General features: G+C 42.3%; 1 long non-coding RNA gene across 2 annotated transcripts in view; it reads left to right on the forward strand.

Annotated features, from left to right (window-relative positions):
- LOC127489452 (uncharacterized) overlaps positions 1–9,499 on the forward strand; it is a 96,902-nt gene extending 87,403 nt beyond the window's left edge. For both annotated transcript variants that reach the window (XR_007917375.2, XR_007917376.2), the window contains exon 4: positions 5,147–9,499. This is a non-coding gene — a long non-coding RNA (uncharacterized lncRNA). The remainder of the gene's footprint in view (positions 1–5,146) is intronic.
- The last annotated feature ends 16,127 nt before the right edge of the window (positions 9,500–25,626 follow it).

The following is a 25,626-nucleotide window of genomic DNA, read 5'->3' on the forward strand; positions in this document are numbered from 1 at the left end:
CCTGAGCTCCCCCATTTCCTCCCTCTGCTTCTGGAAACCCTGGCTGCCATCAGAGGTTAAGGTGAGGACAGCTCTTACTTTTTCAAGCTGAATATGGGTGATATAGGGACTCATGGTCAAGACAGGGTTCTGGCAGAAGGTGGCTTCTCAAGGGGCTGCAACATCAGCTCACAGAAACTGTCTCCACTTGAGGTTTCATGTGCATGGCCATCTAGAATTTCATTGCTTCATGTCTGGAGGAAATGAATCTAACATGCAGATTAGACACATAATATCCTTTTTCTGTTCTAGTAACTCCAAATTATTTGAAAATCAGAATCTTTTAGACCTTTTAATTATAAAAATAACACATGGGGCAGTATTGTGATTATGCAGGTTAAGCTGATGCTGCTTGGAGTGCCAGCATCCCATAAAAGCCTGATGTGAGTCCTGGCTCCTCTTCTGTTCCAGCTTCTTGATAATCCAGCTTCCTGGTAATGCACTTGGGAAGGCAGAGGAAGATGGTCAAGTGCCTGGGTCCCCATCAACTATGTGGGAGATCCAGATGGGGTTCCTGGTCCTTGGCTTCATCTTGGCCCACCCTAGTTATTATAACCATTTGGGGAGTGAACAAGTAATGGAAGATCTATCTCTCACTCCCTCTCATTTTCTCAGTCTCTACCTTTAGAAAATACATCTTTAGCAATAATGTGCATATTAGCTATTAAAAATTGCAGAACATAAAAACATAGGTATTATTCCCTTCTTTCTAGGGAGTACTAGTCACACTTTCCAGAACAAACTACTCTTAAAAGATTCTTACATTTCATTTTGAGACTTCCATATGCATATATAAGGGTACTTTAAAGCATCATAAAAAAGTGGAATTAAATTATTGTCTGTTTTACTGTAACAAATTTAAATGCATACATACAAGAAGGTTTCAAAACCATTTGAGTGTGTTCTCAAAAAATATTCAAATAATTTTAATTTTTGCACCAAGATAATGTCAGCTTTTAACTCCATTTTCCATGAACCTTTTGAAGGGCCTTCATAAAGATATATATTCATGGGCCAGCATTGTGGTGTAGTGGGTGAAGACAAAGTCTTTGATACTGGCATCCCTTATAGGCACTTGTCTGTGTCCTGGATACTCTACTTTGATTGAAATATCTGTGAATGTGTCTGAGAGGCAGCAAAAGATGGCCAAAGTCCATGGCTTTGGCACCCATGTGGGAGACCCAGTTGGAGCTTCTGGCTTCAGCCTGGCCCAGCCCCAGCCATTGCAGCCATTTGGGAAGTGAATCAGCAGGTGAAAAATCCCTCCCTGCCTGTCTATCTTATGAATGAAATGAAAAGGAGTAAATAAAATTTTTAAAAGATATATATATATATATATATACACACACACACACACATGCTTTTTTTCATTGCAAAGCAGCATTTTTTCTGTACCTTGTTTTACTTACAAGCACTCTGTACCTAAATCATTTTTCAGATCATTACATATTTACTATTTCATTGTACACATATACCATAATGTATTTTATTAATTCTCTATCAATATACATTTAGGTTGTTTCTGTTTTATTACAAAGAACTTACATGGCTTTATGTATTTGCCCAAATATATGTAAGATAAATTCCTGCAGTTGAATCATACCAAAGAACATTTGCATTTAAAGTATTTTGTAGAGAGATCTGTCAAATGTTTCCTCCAAAGAGACTCTGCTGCATTACACTCACACCTTCAATAAGTGCATGTGTGATCAGTCAGAATTCCCTCAGATGCTTCCATTGACCATCTCTTTTGATGCCTATCTTTAAGCTTTCTTTTCTTCTTTCTAGCTCTCTGATCACAGTTTTCTTACCAACTTCTCTATGAATATGGTCCTGCACTTATTTCCTCTATACTCACCCTCTTCATTGCCTTCTCTCCTGCCTCCAACCTCATTTTCCTGCTCACAAACTTCCTGTATGGCTTCCATGGAGCTCAGCACAACTGAACAGAAAACAGGTGCTCTTTCCCTGGCCTCCCAACCTGCCAGCCTCCTGAACCAATAGAGAATGTTAATCAGGAAACATGGAAATAATTAGTCTAGGTCACATTATAAGAAGAAATAAATTCCTATTGGTGTAGCCACAGGGAAAAGCCATCTAGAAGAATTCTATATTGTCTTTTGTTGAAATGGAGTCTGGGGCTGCTGCTGTGGCATAGCCATACTAAAGCTCCTGCTTTTAGTGCAGGCATTCCATAAGGGTGCCAGTTTGAGTCCTGGATGCTCGACTTCTGATCAGCTCCCTGCTAATGAGCCTGAGAAAGCAGCAGATGATGACCCAGGTGCTTGGGCCCCTGCTCCCATGTAGGAGACCTGAATGAAGCTCCTTGCTCCTGGCTTCAGTCTAGCCCTACCTTGGCCATTGTCATTTGGGGAGTGAACCAGCAGATAGAAGATCTCTCTCTCTCTCTCTCTCTCTCTCTTTCTGTAACTCTGCCTTTCAAGGAAATAAATAAACCTTATAAAAAAATTTACAAGTAACTTTAAAAACAATGGAATCAGGGTGGGCGCTCTCACTCAGCAAGTTAACACCCTGCCCTGAAGTGGGCACCAGTTCAAGACCCAGCTGTTCCACTTCCAATCCAGCTCTCTGCTATGGCCTAGGAAAGCAGCAGAAGATGGTCCAAGTCCTTGGGCCCCTACACCCCTGTGGGAGACCCAGAGGAAGCAACTGGCTCCTGGCTTTGGATAGGCACAGCTCTGGCTGTTGCAGCCAACTGGGGAGTGAACCATCAGATCTCTCTCTCTGCCTCTCCTCTCTCTGTGTAACTCTGACTTTCAAAATAAATAAATCTTTAAAAAAAATGGAATATTTTTTTCCTATATTCCATACTAGATAGAATTCCTGTTTTTGAAACAATAACTCATGATTTTTATTCATTATTCCTTCTTTGGAACTGGAGTGGGAGCAGGCAAAAAAGTAGATGAAAGAAAGGAAAAAAAATTAAAACCTATAAGTACCATATTGGACAGGAAGACTGGAGAAGAGGTAATAAAAATAAGGTTAAGAAATAAAGCCAACTTCTTAAAGCCTTAAAAACAGAAATGAAGAAAGGAGGAGGAAATAGGCAAAGAGGTATTGTTATGTTCTTAGAATTGTATCCATTAAATACATGGAATCTGTTCTCTTTATATAAATAAATATAAATTGTTTAAAAATTAAAAGCTTTTTTTTCTTTTATTGAATTGCTACTGCCTCATTCCAGAGCTCTAAAAATAGAATCCAAAGGCAAGCATGGGTTGCAGGATTGGGGCAGAGTAGAATGGGCAGTGACAGCCCTATTCCTCTAACAGCAACCTCTGCATCCCAACTCCTGACCAATCACCCAGAATCAGCTTCATAAAATAATCCACTTATGAGGAAGGCTCAGAGAAAAATCAATGACTTCACTCTCTTTCTGCCTGTGAAGCATCTTAGAAATAAGCATGCTGCTAAGAAAGTGAGATTATGGCCAAACTATGTATAAAGAACACAAGGATATAAAGTTGTGAGGCAATTTGGTGATTTATGAACACTCACAGTGAACTACAGATGATGGAAAAGGATGGATCACAGAATGAGAGCTAAAGTAGGCAGCCCAGACAGCAGTGATCAATCAGCCTTTAAGCTGAGATTTATGAATATTTGCAAAGTGTACAAATGAGTACTACATACAGCAACAGTGATTTTTATTCCCCCTGAGGACATAAGGCAAAATATATTTTTTCCAATTTTTTAATTATTTATTTTTTCATTTCCTTTGAAAGGCAGGGGAAGAAGGAGAACAGATTTCTTGCATTTGCTGGTACCTCCCCAAATGCCCACAACAGCTGGGAATGTGCCAAACTGAAGCCAGGATCCTGGAACTCCATTCAGGCCTAGGTGAGCTGATCCCAAGGACAGAGCCCTCGGTGATATCTGCCTTTATGAACACACATCTCAGTATAACATAACACCTCCTATTGAAGGTTTTTGGGATCTAAGAGAAAACTTTAGCTGCATCACAGAGGAGAGCAAAGCATTAACCCTGAGGCTGCTGTGAGCCAACAGGTTTCCTGCTTACCTGAGAATCAGCCTGCTCACTAGGGAAACCAAGGAAAGAGGACCAAGCAAAGCCACTTGGGACCTGTGAGCAGAGTCCATCTCCTGAGTGAGAAAGAAGGAAGAGCCAGCCATGGCAGTTCTGGGCCCCCTTAACCTGGAATGGGTGCACAAACTAGCCAACTCCAATTTAGACTGAGTGAACAGACCAACAGGCTGGCCAAAGATTGCATCAATGGGCTAGCACTGTGGTGAAGTGGGTAAAAACCACCACCTATCATGCTGGCATCCCATATGGGCCCAAGTTCAAGTCCTGGCTACTCCACTTCTGATACAGCTCTTTGCTATGGCCTGAGAAAACAGTAGAAGATAGCCCAAATTTTTGGGCCCCTATACCTGTATGAGAGGCCTGGAGGAAGCTCCTGGTTCCTGTCTTCAGATCAGCCTAGTTCCAGCCATTTCAACCATTTGGGAAGTGAACCAGCATATGGAAGATGCCTTTCTGTTTCTGCCTATCAAATAAATAAATAAATCTTAAAAAAAAATTGTGTCACCTATTCAGGAATCTGGATACAAGAGTGACCTAAAAAGAACTAGCAACAGATGTGCACAATAGGAGCCAGGGTGATAAGTGGGTAATAAATGCAGATTCTAGCCCAAGACAGCAGACAATGCCGACCTTCTTTTCTGTTGTAAAGTCTTATTTTAAAGGCCTTGGGGAACATATCTGTAGACAATTCGTATGTAGGATACACATGGGCCATTTGCAATTGGTCTATAAATATCATTATTATTATTACTACTATTTCCCTGAGCAATGAGCACCAGGAACTACCTCAGGGAGGAACAATTAAAGGAAATTACTTCAGTCCCATACCCAGGGAATTCTGCACCCTACATGAAGCTCTTCTTGCAAACTACTTATCTCATTTTTCATTTAAAAAAAAATCTTTTTTTCTATATTCCATACTGGATAGTATTATTGTCTTGGAATCAATAGCTCATAATTTCTTCATTTTATTGTTCCTATTTGCATTATTTTTTCAGGGGAAATAATTCACTCCTGAAGAGGCTTCTTTTTTTCCAGATAGCCCAACAACTGCCTTGGAAATCACTTGTGATGTCAGATGGATGGACAAGCAAGCCAACTGGAGTCATCCTCTAGGAGAAAGGACACTTTACCCAAATGGCTATATTTCATTCTACAGAAAAATGCAACCTGAAACAAAGAACTGTCCTTCAGTCCCCTGGTTTAAGCAAAGGGCCCATGTGCATTATTCCAGGTCTGCACCCCTTTTCATTCTACTCACATGTGAACTATCCGTATAGGGAAGTAGAATGTGAGCCAGCAGTAACCATGTTGGTAGAAGTGGTCAGTGTTTGCATTATACAACTGATTTTAATGACCTCATATTCAGTCATAAAACTTCTGCTCTTAGCAAGGGACACACACGCACACAGCCATATTCACCCCTGTATGAAAACTATTATAAACTGCTTATTTAGGAGTATCTTTTTGCATTTAATTATAGCAGTTCTCTACTCTTATAAAAAACCTCCATAAAAAACTGAAAAATGAGTCTATCAGAAACTATTTTAAAAATTGAACTCTAAATTTAAAAAATAAAAACTAAAAGGTGCCCTATTTGTGCCTTTGAATACTTCCTGACCTCTCTTCTGGCTTTCCCCTCCTCCCTCACCCCACATCCCTTTTCTGCATCATTGCCCCATATGCCCCTGCAACTCTCTCCCTTTGGAGCAGTCTTGTAGACTGTCATTCAATCATGTGAGGAATGTTACTTATTTCAAAATGATTCTGTAGGGCATCCCTAAATGGCATCTAATGGCAATAAACAGGTCTTCTAACATCCCTTAACTATATTTCTAGCATATGTGGAACCAGCATTGTGGCATATTAAGTAAAGCCACTGTGTATGACACTGGCATCCCACATGGGCTGTGGTTCATGTCCCAGCTACCCTACTTCTTTCTAATCCAGCTTCCAGGTAACGTAGCAGAGGATAGCCCAAGTGGTTATGTCCCTGCTCCTCCATAGGAGACTTGGATGAATCTCTTGGTTCCTGCATTGACCCAGCCCAGCCATGGCTGTTGAGACCACTGAGGGAACAAACCAGTAGGTGGAAGATTCATTTCTCTCTCTTTCTCTATTTCTATCTCTGTGAGTGGTGGGGGTGCAGGTATCTTTCCCTATTTCTAACTCTGCCTTTCAAGTAAATAAATGAACATTTAAAAAAAAAAAAAAAGATCCACACTGTGGTGCAGCTAGTTAAAACCATAGCCTGCAGAGCCACCATCCCTAACAGGTACCAGTTCATTTCCTGGTGGCTCCACTTCCCATCCAGCTCCCTGCTAATGGTCTGGAAAAGTAGCAGAGGATAGTCCAACTTCTTGGGCTCCTGCAGCCACATCAGGCATCTGGCTTATGGTTCCTGGCCTCAGTCTAGCACAGCCCAGGCTATTACAGCTATTTGGGAAGTGAACCAGCAGATGGAACATCATAGAATAAAAGAAATAATTAAAATTAAAAAGAAACAAAAACAAAAAAATTCTTGTCATTCTGCCTTTCTGATTTAAAAAATTATAAAATGAAAAACTGATCATAAAAATTATGACTCAAGTTGACATATGATGGATCCAAGAAAGCTACTGCTGTCTAGTGCCCCTTAATGCTTTCCTACAGAAAAATCATTTATCTTGCTTTCCAAGTACTCAAATATCAAAAGCACCAATGCTACCCAGTATAACTCTGTTTAAGGCTGCTTCAGTATTGAAGGAAAAGAAAAGGAGCAAGGGGCACAAACCCAGGATGGTTTCAGGGTGACAGGATCCTCATTTTGCACCTTGGTTTCTAATTGGAGATGGTCACACAGGGAACTTCAGATACTGCAGAGCTGCCCAAACACAGTCAATCACAGACATTGTCATAGGCTCCCTGTGTGTACACTGGAAGGAGAACACAGAGCACTCCACAGGCAGAATTGTGTTAAACAAAATTTCTCTACCCTGCTGACCACAATCTCAAGAATGTCCTGATCAAAATGCCATTTTGGTTCAAGAAATAGACTATCTGACCTTTTCTCCACTCAGATATATTCCTGTGTGAAGAATCCATTTCCCTGGGGGCATGGCACCACCACACAATGCAAACCAGGCTAATAGCAGAGCTATGGCTTTGATGCTCTGAGGAGAATGGATAACATCTATGAGATCTGAATGGACTAAAAAGCTCTAGGATTCTGATACAGATTTGAATTAAAAGATAGAAACATGCCGGCACCGCGGCTCATTAGGCTAATCCTCCGCCTTGCGGCGCTAGCACACCGGGTTCTAGTCCTGGTCGGGGTGCCGGATTCTGTCCCGGTTGCCCCTCTTCCAGGCCAGCTCTCTGCTATGGCCAGGGAGTGCAGTGGACGATGGCCCAAGTGCTTGGGCCCTGCACCCCATGGGAGACCAGGAGAAGCACCTGGCTCCTGCCTTCGGATCAGTGCGGTGCACTGGCCACAGTGCACCGGCCGCGGCGGCCATTGGAGGGTGAACCAATAACAAAAGGAAGACCTTTCTCTCTGTCTCTCTCTCTCACTGTCCACTCTGCCTGTCAAAAAAAAAAAAAAAAAAAAAAAGAAACACAAAAATCAACTGAATCTGTTAGGTGAGAAGAAAGGAATATTGCTCTCCAGTGGTTACTTTGTAGCATATTAGCCTTCAGAGTTTCATTTTCTACTTATATTTGAGGAAATAAAGATTGAGTCAGTTCCATCCTAACACATAGCAGCTTTAGCCACTGATCACATTACAGCTAGCCTTGATCACTACCTCTCACTCAACAAATGACAAACTAAAATAGAACATTCTAATGGATTGCTGACACCTGTTCAACAGGCATCTCCAAGACTTTGACACACAATTCCACAGAAGGGGAATGGTGGGGCTGGTATTGTGGCACAGTGGGTTAAGCCACCACAGCCTCAAATGCTTGCATCCCCTATGAGTGCCAGTTTTTTCTCCCCAGATGGGCACAACAGCCAGGGCTGAGTCAGGTGGAAATCAGGAGCCAGGAGCTTCATCCAGGTCTCCCACATAGGTAGCAGGAACCCAAACACTTGAGCCATCCTCCACTCTTTTCCCAGATGATTAACAGGGAACTGGATCATAAGTGAAGCAATTGGAATATGAACCATCACCTATTTGGGATGCCAGAATTGCAGGCAGTGGTTTTAGCTCATAGTGCCAAAATGCTGGCCCCATGAGTGCCAGTTTAAGTCACAGCTGCTCCACTTCTGATCTGTTAATGCACTTGAGGAAGAAGCAGATGATCCAAGCATCTGGGCCCCTGCTCCCACATGGGAGACTTGGATGGAGTTCCAGGCTCCAGGCTTTCAACTGGCTCAATCCTGCTCATTGTGGCAATGAACCAGCAAATTGAAGATCCTCCTCCTTCTGTGTCTCCCTCTTCCTCTGTAAATCTACTTTTAAAATAAAATGCTTAATTCTTACAAAAAAAGGGAAAAGGTAAAAGAGGAGCCACATACAAATAACAGAGTAAAACTATGGTTCTGCTATCCCTCGGCAGCCTTCTGCCTTAAGTGGGAAGTCTTCAGCTTACAGACACTGACATAAAAGACACTTACAGCATATTTCAAAATAACAGATGAGAGGTTTACAAGGCAGGTTGATTTTATGATGACTTTTACTGTAAAGTCACACTAACAATAGGCAGATCCCCTTTAGTGCACCCAAGTTAACCCAGTGCCTAATTCAAAGAGACAGCCTGAGGAAGATGTGCTGACAGTGGAGAGAGCTGAAATGTCTCCATTACTCTTCTCAACATCATAAACAGAAGAAGAAAAGGTATTCATATCTGTGGTTATAAAGAAGATGGAAGCATACCAATTTCAGAAGAGGAGGATAAAAACTCAGATATAGTTTTCTTAAGAAAATAAAATGAAGTAAATCTCAGAATATAATGTGGGTTGAAAAAACATCATCAATTCATCAATTCTCACCAGGAGCCAGGAAAACTGCCCATGTGAGCCAAATAACAGTTTAGTTCCCACTATGGCAGGTGTCACCCAACCAGGCACTCAGAGAATATGAGCAAAGCTTTTCCACAAGAGGAAACATGAACTATGAACCAGACACAAAAGACAACTATGTCTAGTGCTCAATGTGAGCCCCAGAATAACCCCTCAGTAAACCTGTTAGATCCCAAGAGAAGTCAGCTTTTTAGCTTTGCAGTCACAAAGAAAATTCAGCTGCCTGAAATGCTTTATGGTGACTGATAACACCTTTATTCTTGTCTAAAAAATGGCTTGAAGTGGACAAGAGCTGACAGTTATGAAAACAGAATTACATGCAGTCTACTAGATGTGAATCAATGGAAAGGCTAGAAAATAATATCAAGACCAGAGAAATATAATGAGAAAAGCAATGAAATTAGAAATGGATGAGTTTCTTCAGAGCTTTTCCCCCATCAAATTCCCTAGGAACCCACACTTGCTAATGTGGTGGCATTCACTCCACTGACAAACCCTTGGAAGGTAAAACAAGTTGTCTACTTGAAAGTGCCCAATGTGAGTCCATCCATCAGTCTCTTTCAATGGCCACAGTCACATGAGAAGCAGTCTTCCCAGTGAGAGAGGCCAAGTGGCATCTTGGATCAAGGCAGTGACTATTGCTGGGCCAGCACCCCCTTTGCAGACCAGCAGTAACAGCAAAGAGAAAAAGTGGAGAAGAAAGTTAGGGAAGAAAAAAAATGGAAACCTCAATTTGTGGAGACTCCATCTTTCTGGCTTACAGATGCTCAGGCAAGACCCACCACAGGTTTAAGGGGCCACTGAGGGGGAGCAGCACATCATGGTCACTCAGAAAAATCAACAGACAGCTTTCTGTTGTCTATACATAGCTGACTGGTCTATACACATTCCAGGTGAAATGAACCTGAATCAAGTGAAGAAAAAGGCTTACAAAAACCTTCAAACACAATATTCCATGGGAATGAACTTTGCAAAGCCAAGTCACCCAATAGAGTAGGTGGGGGAATCTATATTTTAAAGAAGCACCATTCAAGGTAGACCTGATATTCAGAGACCAGTTTTGAGTTTTACAATTCACCCACATATGCATCCTCCCTTCATCTCCCCAACAAAGACCAAACACTGAAGAATCTCCACATCATGCACATCTAGAAAAGAAGATCTGTACATGAGTTGATACAAATTGTACACATGGATACTTCATGCACACTGGCCATAACATGCATCTCTACATGCCATTTTAAAACTGTTTCCAGAAACAAGGCTCTTTGTGAATCAATAGTACCAACACTACTTTTGATGCACACACCTCTCTCATCACACAGGATTCCTATTTCTCTTTCTGAGAAGTAATAAATCAATTTCAACCACATGATTGACATCCTTTGATAGTATGTAGAAACATAATTGATGTCTTTGGAATGTGTTGTCTAGAAGTGTCTGTCTTCCACAGGATTGGTAATTGTAGCCATTCATTCAGATTTGTGAACTGCCTTGGATTTGGCATTGACTTTTTTTTTTTTTTTTTTTTGGACAGGCAGTTAGACAGTGAGAGAGAGAGAGAAAGGTCTTCCTTCCATTGGTTCACCCCCCAAGTGGCTGCTATGGCTGGTGCTCTGCACTGATCCAATGCCAGGAGCCAGGTACTTCCTCATGGTCTCCCATGCAGGTGCAGGGCCCAAGCACTTGGGCCATCCTCCACTGCCTCCCCAGGCCACAGCAGAGAGCTGGACTGGAAGAGGAGCAACTGGGACAGAACCAGCACCGCAACCAGGACTAGAACCCAGAGTACCGGCACCACAGGCAGAGGATTAGTCTAGTGAGCCACTGCACTGGCCTGCCATTTACATTTGACAGGGGTCGGAATGTTTTTTTTTTTTTCTGCCAGGTCATTTGGATATTTATAATCACTGATGGATCACACAAAATTACAAAATTAGAAATTCACATGCCATAGATTGATTATCCAGTACCACACACACTTGCCTTGGCAGGGCCAGAACAAATGTTTTCATGGACTCTAAATGACCCACAGATTGGCTGTTCCTCACCTCTGATTTAGAGTAAAATGATAATTAAAGTTCTGACTTCTTTAGCTTTGCTTATTGGCCAAGTCAGAGCCGATGTCCAATAAAGGCCCTTAGAACCTACTGGAGTTAGCAGAAATTTTTCCCATTTTCCTTGTAACTTTAGAATGCATTTTCTTTCTTTTTTTTTTTAAGATTTGTTTATTTTATTTGAGAGTTAGAGTTACAGACAGTGAGAGGGAAAGACAGAGAAAAGTCTTCCTTCCATTGGTTCACTCCCCAAATGGCCACAATAGCTGGAGCTGTGCCAATCCAAAGCCAGGAGCCAGGAGCTTCTTCCTGGTCTCCTCCATGAGTGCAGGGGCCCAAGGACTTGGGCCATCTTCCACTGCTTTCCTAGGCCATAGCAGAGAGCTAGACTGGAAGTGGAGCAGCCAGGACTAAAACCAGCACCCATATGGGATGCTGGCACCACAGGCAGAGGATTAACCTACTGTGCCATGGCACTGGCCCCATAGAATGCATTTTCTTAGCCACTAATTCCTCTTGAAGTTGTCTATTGATGGCCTACTTTTGTGGCACACTGGTTTAAGGTACCTCCTGCAATGCCAACATTCTATGTGAGCACCAGTTCAAGTCTTAGCTGCTCCACTTCCAATCCAGTTCTCTACTAATAGGCTTGGGAAAGGCAGCAGAAAGTGGCCCAACACTTGTAAAGGACTTGTCCCACCCTTCCCTTCCTCCTCTCTTTCTTCCTCCTTCCCTGCTCCCTGTCCCACTTCCGCACTTTTGTGGACATCCTAGGTACCAAAGGGACCTTTCCTGTCTCCTTGCAATGCAAATAGCAAAGCTGATAAGTGGCACAGAGCATCTCATGAAACAAATAAGTGGAAAGTCCCCTGAGGCTTCAAAGAGACATCCATTTTTCCCCAGGTGCTTTCTATACCTCCCCACCCCTTAGTGAAAAATTCCCTCCTAACTGGATAAAACCTGGAGTCCTGACTCACCTGCCCACAGCCCTCTACTGAGAATGGGCTGTGACCCCTCTTTGTTTCCAATAAAGCAACCTGTCTCTGTTGAGGTTGATCTGTTTCCTTTTTCCATCTCTTCTCCTGGGGGTATGAAAGGCCAGAATCCTGAGCTATTTTAAACCAAACAACTTGGGTCCCTGCCACTCACATGGGAGTCCCAAAAGGTGTTCCAGGCTCTATGCATGATTCACTTCCCAACTGAGCTATCCAAGGACACTATCCAGGATTCACTTTCTATTTTTACTTCCTAGATAGTCTCATTATGCTCAACAATTAGTAATCTGTGATAAAACCACAACACATAGGCCGGTGGCACAGCTCAATAGGCTAAGCCTCTGTCTGCTGCACTGGCACACTGGGTTCTAGTCCCAGTTGCTCCTTTTCTGGTCCAGCTCTCTGCTGTGGCCTAGAAAGGCAGTGGAGGATGGCCCAAGTCCTTGGGCCCTGCACCTGCATGGGAGACCACGAGGAAGCACCTGGCTCCTGGCTTTGGATCAGTACAGTGCACTGGCCACAACACACCAGCCACAGCAGCCATTGGGGGGTGAACCAATGGAAAAAGTAAGACCTTTCTCTCTGTCTCTCTCACTGTCCACTCTGCCTGTCCAAAAAAAAAAAAAAAAAAAAAAAAAAAAAAAAAACACACATAAACCACTAAAATACAGTTATGCATGTGAAAACTTAATTATACTGAAAGTCACAGATAGTTTTCAAGGCCACATCTTCTACTCCACTATATGGGTATCGTTGTGTGGAAAGAGGGGTACTTTTTTGTCTTTTTCTCTTTTCTTACCCTTCCTCACATTAACAACTTGTATAGATGCTTCCAAGGAACAGTCATGAAACTATAGAACTAGGGGCCAGTGCTGTGGCACAGCAAGTTAATGCCCTGGCCTGAAGTGCCAGCATCCCATATGGGCACCGGTTCTAGTCCAGGCTGCTCCACTTTCGATCCAGCTCTCTGCTATGGCCTGGAATAGCAGTGGAAGATGGCCAAGTGCTTGGGCCCCTGCACCCATGTGGGAGACCTGGAAGAAGCTCCTGATTCCTGGCTTCGGATCTGCGTGGCTCTGACCCTTGTGGCCCTGACCCTTGTGGCCATCTGGGGAGAGAACCAGCAGACGAAAGACCTCTCTCTCTATCTCTAACTCTCTGTGTAACTCTGTATTTCAAATAAATTAAATAAATCTTAAGAAAAAAAGAAAATATACAACTAATATCCTCTCATGTCAAAAATGTCATAGGCTTAAACACAGAACCTAAAATAAGACAAACAATGGGCCCTCCTAAAATAATATGGACTATTAAGATATTCAGCTTGGTGGATCATTGGGTGACTGTAAAGAACTTGGCAGAGAAAAAGTGTTACTTTTCTATATGTTTTCATAGTCCTCCACTTTATGCAAATCCAGATTAAAATAGCTCCAGTTGACCCACACTGTAGATTGTGTTAACTTCAGCTCACATTGCAAAGGCAATGTGGCAGCTAATTGATTAACAAGGATATAAGCCATAGCCATTCTTGCTCATTGCCCAAAATAAACATTGGAATGTATTCCTTGTCCTTGAATCTCAATTGAGTCTCACACCCTATAGCCTTCATTCCCCACCCTGCATTCTTTTCAGGTTCCCAAAGCCCCACCCAGTTCTAGGAATTCCCCTCAACCTGCTGCCTCCCTACCCCACCCCATCCCAAACCCTCCTAAAATAAAAGGTATAGCCCCTGGGGGTCCGGGCATCCTGCCACAAGTTCCATCAATGTACATGAAGGCAGTTGGTCACACACCTCTACGAATTTATTTTCTCTGAATAAACTCAGTCTGGCTGTAAATTCATACACTGCCTCCTCTCTATTCTGTGCCTCTTTTCCTAACACTGTGGTGCCTGTGTGAGGAGGAACCAATGTGCAACTCTTTCCCTAACAGTACTAACTGTTGACATCCTTGCTAGCAGAAGAAGGAAGACTGACCTCAAAAAGCAGCAAAATAAATCAACAGCTATGATTCCATGGCCTCAAATTCAAGATTGAAAAGAAGTCTGTCAACTAAACAAGGAAGAGAGATAAATCCACAAAGCTACAGCACACCCTTCTTGCTGCTCCAGCTTGGAAAAAGTCAGCTGAACACTTAGGGTCCCAGCTGCCAGTTGTGTCCCCGAGGACCCAACCGGGACAACGAGGTGCAGGAAGGGGACTATCGAGCAGATTCTAGTCTGATCCTCCTTCTCCAACCCCTGCCCCCTCGGGCTCCCTGCTGAAGGCCATCAAGCCCCGCCCTGCTGGAATGGCCTCCGGATAGGCAGGAGGCCCGACCAGACGGCATTCTCTGATCCCCTCAAAGTTGAGAACCAGCCTTATTAATATTTAAATAAACATATTTGAATTTTAGAGAACAGGAGTCTGTCTTCTTTGCTGTGCTCTTACCTGTCCTGCTTGTGCAGCTCCCCCATCCGATAACCTGCCCCTTGTAACCACCAAATAAAGCACGTTAAGGAAAAGTTTGGGCGAGGTAACATGCCACTCTTCTTGCACTGGAAGGCTGCAAACAGCGGTGGGAGGCAGGACAGCCCGGATTCCAGCCCTGATTTTGCAGGGAAAAGCTGCCGGGATCACTGAAAAGCAAGTGAGCCACATCTGGGAGCCGCCAGCTGCCCTCCCACCCACCCCTCCCCCACACGCATCCCGGCCCCTTCCTATTCTCCCTACTTGCCATAGAAAGTCCAGGGAGCACGTCCTCTTTCTTCAGGGCACACGAGGAGCAAAGTAGAGTGTGGGGCAGAAAAATCCCCAGCACGTGGGATCCACAGGCAGCAAATGAAGAGGCACAACCGCAGCGGGCGGCAGGCTCTGGGTGTGTGCTCACAAATTGCCTGGGATTGCAGGGCGGAGCGAGAGGCAGTGAATGTGTGGAAAGGATCAGAGCAGTCAGAGCACGCTCTTGGTACTGACTCTGGTCTGTGAATGAGCTTCCTCTCTTCCTAACGCAGAGGTTCATGGGCAGGAACGCGCATGCACAGATTCTTTCCTAACACAGAATACGGCGGGACACCTGAGGACTCTGGGAAATGGAGTCCAGGCTGGGCATCTGGCTCTCCCCAAGGGCTTCAGAGGGCATTTGCTTTTGTTTACATCCCTCCTTCTCTTCCTTCTCACCTCAAAATCTCAAGGATAAGTTGGTATTCTTCCTTTCCTGAACAAAAATCTTAATGAGCGACCCCCTCTGCTGCTAACTGGTACGCAAACCTTTGCGCCTTCGTAAAATGCATTCTTCTGGAAAAGTCTTATTTGCTGCTTTGGAAATTTCTCTCAAATAATAAACAACTACGAATACAATGTAATTTTTAGCAGAGGTGTAGAAGGCATAGTTTAACATCCAAATTAGAGAATACAATTTTTATTTGTGTTTTATTGATGTTTATAATTATTTTTTAAAGAATTTTATGTATTTGAAAGGCAAAGTAACAGAGAGGCAGAAGCAGAGAGAGAGAGAGAGGTCTTCCATGCACTGATTCACTCCCCAAATGACTGCAATGGCTGGAACTGAACCTATCTGAAGCCAGGAGTATCTTGCAGGTCTCCCACATGGATGCAAGGGCCCAAGTACTTGGGCCATCTTCCTCTGCTTTGCCAGGCCATAGCAGAGAAATTGATAAGTGGAGCAGCCTGGACTCGAACCACTACCCATATGATATGCCAGCACTGCAGACAGTGGCTTTACATGTTACACCACAGTGCCAGCCCCTATAGTTCTTTTCAAATTATTTTTTACCATCTTTTAATTCACCAAGCACAGAAACAAACAAAGGAACTGGATACAGAACTAACATTGTTGTGTGTCTTATAGGAGCTGAGTTAAGGGACTAAATGCCTTACATCATATCATTTATACCTTAGATTAATTCTGGAGACAGTATTGTCAGGAGTTTACAAAGAAGAAACTGAGGTGCAAAGAGTTGAGCATTTACCCACTAACAGGTCTGGGTTCAAGGTCAACCAACATCTAATACTGGTTTAGGAAATCTTTCTTTTGTCTTGGGGCTCAGTTTCTAAAACCCCAGATTTCCCATCTGGAAAAAAGTGAGAAATAATCTATACTATAGAGAACTACCAACAATTATAACTTATAACTTGTCTAAAAAAGGAAGGAGATTCAAAGTTGCTATTATTCCATGGTCATTTTTCTTAGGTTTAATATCAAGAAAGCAATATAAGTATTCTTAAGCATATGTGTGGGTTTTTTTAAAGTTTTTAAGTAAAAATGTAACTGGATAACTGGATGACATGGAGTTCTATGTTTATGATTACTTCTGTCCATTATAGTCCATGGGGTTAGGCTGTTGCTGGATTAGGAATGGTTAAATTTGTATCCATTTACTTCACACTAGTATTACCTATGTTAGGCAATATTCTTTCAGTAGATTCCTCTTTCTTGCCAAATTGAAATGTGTTTACATTGATATTGTAGCTCAGCATCTTGACAGTCTCTTAACTGAATGAATAACTGAAAATATAAAAAATAAACAAATAAGATTTCTGACCTCCAAAAACTGTCTAGTAGAGGATTCAAGTCTATTTGATGACTGCCACAATTAGATGGATATATAATCTGTTGTTCTGATAAAAATTTCATCATAAAGGGGGCATAGAAATCACTACACAGGGTTGAAGTATATAAACAAAGATCATCCAGGGTGATGCAGGTTAAATGTTCACCCTAGCTAGGTAAGACATTCCATTTATTTATTTAATAATCATTTATTGAGCAATCTTTTGTGTGGTGTGTTGATAGAACTACCAGCAATTTGATTTCTTTAGCAATTGGAGTAAGATATACTGAGCAACCAGATATAGGCAGAGAGAGTGGGCTGAATCATGAAAGGTTTTGGACACAAAAGTAAAAAGACAAAAGGCAGGAAAGTCAAAGAGTCTTTTACAGGTAATTTAGTAGGACCTGCACCAATTGTCAATGAAGAAGCAGCAACACATTACAGTGAGATCTAAAAGGTAGAATCAACAGTATTTCAATGCTTGAATATGGTAGATGAAGGCAGAAGGAAAGTCCTGTGTAAATCTTAAATTGGATTTTATTATTTAAAGTACAATGTGTTCTCAGTACATAATGTTCATCAATAATAAATGTCTACCTCCAATCAATTTATAGGATTCCCATAAAACCAGGACACAATCTCATAGGTTGATGCTATCTACAGGCCCTATGTCAATCATCAAACCTAACATTTTTAACTGCTACCATATACAATAGTCCTTATTATGATGCAGTTACTTAGAAACTAGAAGACATAATCAGTGTTTATAAGAACAATCTAAATAAAAAAAGTTAAATTAAAAACCTATAAAATTGCATCATTCAAAGCTGAATTTGGCATACTTCACTAATTCACAGTTCATGTATCCACCAACCTCAAGTACTCAATGTGCAATGAAGCAGAAAATAAATAAGAATTTTCTAGAATAGACAAAATATGCATTATAAAGTCCAAGTGAGGTGTCATGCCACTGGGTCAGCATCATGGCTCTTAAATAAACTCACTGTCTTGGCTACTCTGGTGGGAGTGGATGGGCAAAAAGAGAAGAATAAAGCAATAGATGTGAACAGGAAGTGAAAAGGGCTCCAACAAGAGTGCTGCAGAGTTCCATGGGCCCTAACTAATGTAATACACAGGCAGGCATTTTTTTTTTTATTTCTAGGAGACTGCCATGCTCTCACTTGTCATGGAACCATAAGAACTGAGCATAATCAGAGCAGTCAGGGCCAGCATCTACAATTCACTTAGTGAGAATGGAGCACAGTAGCTTAGCTTCATGGATACCAGTAAGCCTCACTCACTTGCTGTATTATTCTATCATGCTGTTTGGAGCCATTGGAGCAGGAGAGCACAAGGTGCCAGGAGCATGGTGTGTGGGTGTCTCATGGTGGTGATAGCTGTGCAGAAGGAGGGGTGGCAGAGGAAGAGATGAGCAAGAGCCCCTAGCACTGTGGGAGTGAGGAACTGAGGAGGGAGGAAGACAGGGGTGACTTGTCTGCATTATGCCTGGAACTTCCCTAGGTATAACTGATACAACATGAATGATATATAATGCTTACCATAAAGGCACTTACATTCCTGGGGGACAGATGACAAAGATATAAACAATTACAAAATAATGTGAAAAACACTATAGATGCACAGTAGAATCACCTACATCATTTGTGGATACTATCCCCATGACAGTCAGGAAACATTGGGTTAAAGTCAGATTTCAGAGGTGGCGGAGTCCAGAAATGACACTTTACTCTGAAATGAAGATAGGCAAATGATAAATAGAGGCATGGTAACTTAAGCTGGGGCCAGAACATGGATCCTAACTGGGAGGCTGTCAAGCCCATCATTAACCTGGACAAGCCTGAGCTCTCCCAGCCTCTGTCCTGGTGCCCATATCTTTGCAGAGAGGCATTACCAAGAAAGAGAAACTCATCTCTGTGTTTGGCTGACTAGAGGGACTGTGGGAGCTCCCCACATTTGAGGCCAGAATCTTTTTACCCAGAGGTTTTCTGTTTCATAAGAAGGCTCTTTTCTAGCATTTGCTTCTTAGCATAAACCTCTCCTACCACCAGATCTCCCACAGGCCCACATCAGAGGGCAGATGATAATGACTTATTGAGTGCACAGAATATTGAGGTGTCATCTAAATAGAAGACTCATCTTAAGAGTCAAAATTTACTTTATGGGAGTACTGCAAGGTGAGAAAACTGAGGCAGGGGATTTTGGTCATGCTCAACCTTACAGTCCTCATTAAAAAGCAAAAAAAAAAAAAAGGAAAGAAAAAAATATCTTGCATAGCTCAGAAATGCCCAGCTGCCCACCTCTTGAGTACATGCTCCTGGAAATGATAGATTCCCTAAAGCCAGAAGTAGGGGCAGGCACCATCTTGACACCCTAGAAAGCATATGGGGAGAAAAAGCCCAAACTCACTAGAACCCATTGGTCAAAGGATCCAGCAGAAGCCTCAGAGGCTGGCCTCATCACACATTTGCCCATAGCGGAGGCAAGACACAGAGGGCATGAAGGTGTATTGTGAGTTGTGGCCTTGTGATACTGACTGCAGCTACTGACACACTAGGAATGAGTGGTAGGCAGCACTCTAAGCTATCCCTGTCTCTGTCTGGCCAGCACCATAGCATGCACGGACAGAGCCTGCACCTGGAGTGCCTGCTGAGGCCAACAGATACATGGAGACCTACAGTCAGAGGAAGCACTGCTGCAAGGTTGGAGAGTTGCCATAGCAATGCCATTTACAGGGGATGATGTGGCAGGAGCCCTGGGAAGGTGGACTGGTCTCCTGATCCTGTGTCCTTCCTCTTATGCTCCTCTAAGCTTAGCTGAGCCTGGGTTGAGCCCAATAACCTGGGTGGGTGATGCTGAGAGGCCACCAGATGAGATTCTGGTTAATGTATGCAGGTTGTGAGTCACAGTGCAAAGAGTATGTGCAACACTGGGTGTTGGCCAATGTAGTAACCCACATACATGATCTGAATGAGGATCTGACACAGGGAAAGTAGGGCATAGGGTTTGCAAGACAGTCTGGTGAGCGAGTGAACAGGCTGACTTCTTACCTGAGACTACTAGAGAAGGGGAGGAGAGGTTTGCAGGCTAGAAACAGAGTAAAGAGATAGCAGATAGTACATCCCATTTGCCCCCTCCTCAAGGTTAGCAGTTGTCCTCTTCTTAAATCTGAATTGGTGGTAGTAGCGATGTTTGAAGTTGTGAAGAAGGGACTAATGTGGCTAACATTCTGCCTGTCTTTCCTGAAAAAGGCCCAGCAAATAATATTTCCTTAAAACAAAAACAGGCACACACATAGTGTGAGGCCTTACTGAGAGTTCTTGCAAAAGTCCTTGCAGCCTTGAAACATGCTATATGTGTGGCCACTCATTGGGGTTTGGAGTTTCATCTTTAGGGCTGGATTTTGCCTCTGGTAGAGCACAAAGGAGTCTCTGGCCAATCCTATTGCATTTACCTTTGTTAATCATTTCTTCAGGTTCCCAGCTCAAAGGCACCAAATATGAATCTTTTTAGCTAAAGACTAAAATCTATCTGAACTGCAATAGATTGTAATTGCTAAATTTTCATGACAAAGTTTCTAGCAGAACTCATCTTCATCAAAGTCTGCTTTATTCTGACTTTTTCCTGTACAGTGATGGAGCAAGGACAAAAGCCTTAAATCCATGTTAACCCCTCACTTACATAACAAGCCATCCCTTGTTTCTCTACCTTGCTAATGAAACCCCACCCTGCATTGGTTATTCCTGCCCTTCCTGGCCTATTGGACACAACACTATTTGAAGACTCTTCATATCAGTCTGAGAGCTCTCCATCTCCTCCCAAGCTGTCTCCCCCTTCTCAGATCATCCTCACAGTCCAGCCTCAGTCTAAACCCCTCCCATCTCACACTGTTATCTCAAAGGACCTTTAAAACTCACCCAAACTCTTCCTCTGTCTCAGCAGCCCAGCTTCAGCTCAAACCTCCAAGTCCCTTCCAGCCCCTTTGTATTATATTGTTGTGTATGAATTTCCCAATCAATGCATAAGGCACAGTCTTGGATGCAAAAGCAGAGGTTTATTTGTTACCAGCCAGCTGGGACCCCCCTACCTGCACACAGCCATTTAGCAGTATATAGGCAAAAGGCCCTCTCATTTGCATAAGAGAGGTTTTTATAGCCTCACACTTACAAGGGTGAAGGCCATCTCCTATGTAGGGCACCTTCTTATTCTCTATATGGCAAGTTATTGGGACCTAACATGTTCATTGGTTCATTTAAACATAAAGACCATGTATGTTATGTGGCAGGAAGGCCACACAAAGGAGATGGCATGGGGGAGAATTGGTGGGGAGCATTGGGCCATAAATCCCAGGGGAGCTGGTGGGGGGCAGGAGGTCATAAATTCCAGGGGAGCATAGCAGGCAAGCAAAAGCCAGAGTACAGAAGACTCCAACTCCAACTCCAACTCTGTAAGGGAGGGTGTTCTTTTTTCACTTTATGTTCATTGGCAACTCTCTTTCATGAGTTCACCTGAGAGGGAGCCCCTCCCAGGTTTTAGTCTTCCAAAAAAACAGGTCTGACTGTGGCTTCTTGCTTTCTCCTCTTTCCTAACTCACAGCATGTCTTGTGGGTTTGTGTTTGGAGATTTAAGTATACTACCTCAATCTCCTACAATTTAAAAGCCAATTTGTAAACAAGGACTTGGAGTGTAACTCTACTAATGTGTTTCTGTGATCTAAGAAATCCTCTTGGCTACTTTTATTAGGAGGTGGGTGTCAGGAAGAGAGTTGCTGGGAAGAGAGTGATGAGATTTCCTTTTTGAATTTTGTGATGCTTCACTAAAGCTTTTAACACTTTGGTGATTTAAGCTCTTCAGATTAAAATCTCATTAAGAATTCCTACCCAAAGGTGCTGAAAATAATCAGCTATCAAGGTCATAGACCTTGGCTGTGTCCTTTATCCAACTTGAAATTTCTAAAGAGGACTTCACTTAATGTTTTGAAAGTGAAGTTTTCAGGAAGAGAAGACAAAGAGCTACACTTTTTTCCCTTTACTTAGTAGTTGTGTTAAGAAAAGGGAATGTGGAACCCAGTGACTGTTGGGAGGCCTGATCTCCTAATGGCTACCCCATGATTTCCTACAGCTTTTTTATGTGAGTGAAATCAGATGAGAAAGGATAATGTGCAAGCAAGAGGACTCTGGCGATCAACATATTGTCCACAGTAGACACTAGGGTGCATGAGGAGTCTGCAAGAATTCCATTAAAAAATGTCTATAAGGGAAAACCTAGATACTGATTTTTAAAAATTATACCAACATTAACTTACCTTTTAACTCCATTTCTCCTGTGAACTTTTTACAATCCTTTTGCATATAGTTTGCACTATGTGAGGTCCAGAGCACTCTGGGGATACAGGGGACATTATTATGTCTGAGACTGCATCATATGTATTATAGGCTCAGAGTATGGAAACTCAAGTGTGGCCCATTGGACTTAGCCTGATGGGACAACAGTAGTAATAAAGGCAAACTAGTACTGAGTAACTACCTGCCAGATATGACTCTTAGCATTTTAAACGTGTTGCCCTATTTCATTCTTGCTTAAATGGTAGGTATTATCATTTTACAGGTGAAGAAGAACAGAGATTTCCCAAGATGCTATTGCTAAGAAGTGGAAAAACTGGGGGCCGGTGCTGTGGCTTGGTTAATCCTCTGCCTGAGGCACCAGCATCCCATATGGGCACCGGGTTCTAGTCCCGGTTGCTCCTCTTCCAGTCCAGCTCTCTGCTGTGGCCTGGGAGGGCAGTGGAGGATGGTCCAAGTCCTTGGGCCCTGCACCCGCATGGGAGACTGTGAGACCTGAGCCTGGATCAAGGTGTAACTATTTTAAATTAGGCCTCCATCTTGTAACTTGGGCCTGACGGGGCCCTGAACCCTAAGCCAGAAGCTCCTAAAAGTAAATAAATGAACTCCCCTTGTGATAAACTCTCCTAGCAACAGCCGATTAGCAGATAACAGAGAAATACCTAGAGTTCCTGGTGTCTTCTCAGGGCAGATAAGGTCATTAATAGCTTCCCGAGACCCTGCAGTTCAGCACGTACACCCCAGCAGCTCAGACCCTATGCTTCGGCCAATCAATTCAAAAGGCATCAACCCCAAAGCCATCCAACCACCTTTAGTAGGTCTGTTCCCACCACTGGATGCATGAATCAATTCTAAGAGAAGTCCTTTGAATTTCCCGCGGCATGAGATGATTTGCTAAATCATACCATGATATATAGAATGTCTGTGAAAACCCTATAAAAACCCTGTTAACTGAAGGGTTGAGGCTCTCAATTCAGACCTGCTGCGTCAGTTTGATTGAGAGTCCAGGCCCAGACCTGCAATAAAACTCTCGTGAGCTTTACAGTGATATCAGCTTCTTGGTGGTCTTTGGGGACAACTGAACTGGGCATAACAAGACCAGGAGAAGCACCTGGCTCCTGGCTTCAGATCAGTGTAGCTCTGGCCATAACTGCCATTTGGGGGGTGAACCAACAGAAGGAAGACCTTTCTCTCTGTCTCTCTCTCTCTCACTGTTTAACTCTATCTGTCAAATAAATAAATAAATAAATTTAAAACAAAAGTGGAAAAACCAACATTCAAACCTGCAAGGATTCCTTAATGATGATGCTTAATTTTAGTTGGATGTGTCACAGTCCAGCTGACTGTACATACTCTGTATAGTCTCTGCATAGTAGAGGTTAAAACTTTCAAAAGACACTATAGGCAGCAGTTCAGTTTGAAATATCAGCCCTGAAGAGGTAGAAAATTTGAGCGCATCATCTGAAGACAGTTTTGGCACCATCTTCTCTCTCATCAGGATCAACATTTTCAAGTAAGACAATTTCATGGTAACAGGAAACCAGGTTCCATAACTGAACAAAAAGGTGCTGGTCAACTCCCCTGTCTCAATAATCAGTCTATTACATAAGAAACAGAACATGGTCAAGGACACACATGCACTTGATTTATTTTTGTGTGTTTCCATTATCAAGTTTATTTAAAAGTGAATTTTATATTAATAAATATAAAAAGGCATCATTCATAACAAAGATACAAGCCAAAAAGCCTGCAATAAAATCTTCTATTTTCATAAGTATCAAGAAGACAACAGGGAAATGATTTGGTGCAGCTTTCTTAAGGGATCAGAGAAAGGACATTGTTTTAAACAAAAAAGGCAAGATCAATAACCAACAAACAATGTCAGTTTTACAGAACTAGATGATTCTGTAACATTTCTCTTTGGGTTCTTAATTTTCAAACTATAGATCACCTTGAAGAAGTGGCAACTAATGACATGTATCACCATCACAATGACAGAGGCCAGCTGAAGTTCAACTTAGTCCTGCATTGTTTCACATCATTTAAGTATTCCTAGCATAGGACATGATACAGAACAAAACTCAAAGTAGGAATAAAAATATTATTCTGCAATGGGATAAAGGCAAAAAATGTTTGAGTGTGTTAACTTTTAAAGCTTTAAGCATTCCTGTTTAACCAGCATTTAAAAAATTATATAATCATAAAACCAGCAAAGGTTAATGGGAACACAAAGAAGTACAAATATGTGAAATGATGAATAAGGTTAAAAGTTTCTTTGTACTGATGATGTTTATACTGCCTCTTGGGGATGCTGCTGTGGTGCAGTAGGTTAATCCTCCTATGGCCTTGGAAAGCAGAAGATGACCCAAGTGCTTGGGCCCCTGCATCCACATGGGAGACCCACAAGAAGCTCCTGGCTCATGGCTTCAGATTAGTGTAGCTCTGGGGAGTGAACCAGCAGATGGAAGATGTCTCTGTCTCTGCCTCTCTCTATAACTCTGTCTTTCAAATAAATAAAACAAATCTTAAAAAAAATACTGCTTCTTCATGAATCTGCAAGAACTATTATAAAAGTTACATGCACACTGAGGGCAGTCCTGTTACAGAAAGCACAAAATAAAACAAAACAAAAATCTAAAACTAGGAAACAACGGTTAAGCTCCAAAAGATATTTTTGAGATTCCTTTTTATAACTTTAATTTAGTAAATATAAATTTCCAAAGTAGAGCTTCTGAATTACAATGGCTTTTTGCCCCCCATAACTTCCCTCCCACCCGCAACCCTCCCATCTCCCACTGCCTCTCCCATTCCATTCACATCAAGATTCATTTGTATACAAAAGATCTATTTAGGATATATTAAGTAAAGATTTCAACAGTTTGCACCCACATAGAAACCCAAAGTGGAAAATACTGTTTCAGTACTAGTTATAGCATTACTTCACATTGGACAACACATTAAGGACAGAGATCCCACATGAGGAGTAAGTGCACAGTGACTACTGTTGTTGACTTAAACAAATTGACACTCTTCTTTATGGTGACAATAATCCCCCTAGGCTCTTGTCATAAGTTGCCAAGGCTATGGAAGCCTTTTGAGTTCACCGACTCTGATCTTATTTAGAGAAGGTCATAGTCAAAGTGGAAGTTCTCTCATCCCTTCAGAGAAAGGAACCTCCTTCTTTGATGGCCCATTATTTCCACTGGGATCTCACTCACAGAGATCTTTCATTTAGGTGTTTTTTTTTTTTTGTTTTTTTTTTTTTTTTTTTTTTTTTTTTTTTTGCCAGAGTGTCTTGGATTTCCATGCTTATAATTCTCTCATGGGCTCTTAAGCCACATCTGAAAGCCTCAAGGGCTGATTCTTAGGCCAGAGTGCTGTTTAGGACATCTGCCATTCTATGAGTCTGCTCTGTTTCCTGTTTCCCGTGTTGGATCGTTCTCTTCCTTTTTAATTCTATCAGTTAGGGTTAGCAGACACTAGTCTTGTTTATGTGATCCCTTTGACTCTTAGACCTATCAGTATGATCAATTGAAAACTGAAATTGATC

The sequence above is a fragment of the Oryctolagus cuniculus genome, chromosome 15 (genome assembly GCF_964237555.1).
Source record: "Oryctolagus cuniculus chromosome 15, mOryCun1.1, whole genome shotgun sequence".
Lineage (NCBI taxonomy): Eukaryota > Metazoa > Chordata > Mammalia > Lagomorpha > Leporidae > Oryctolagus > Oryctolagus cuniculus.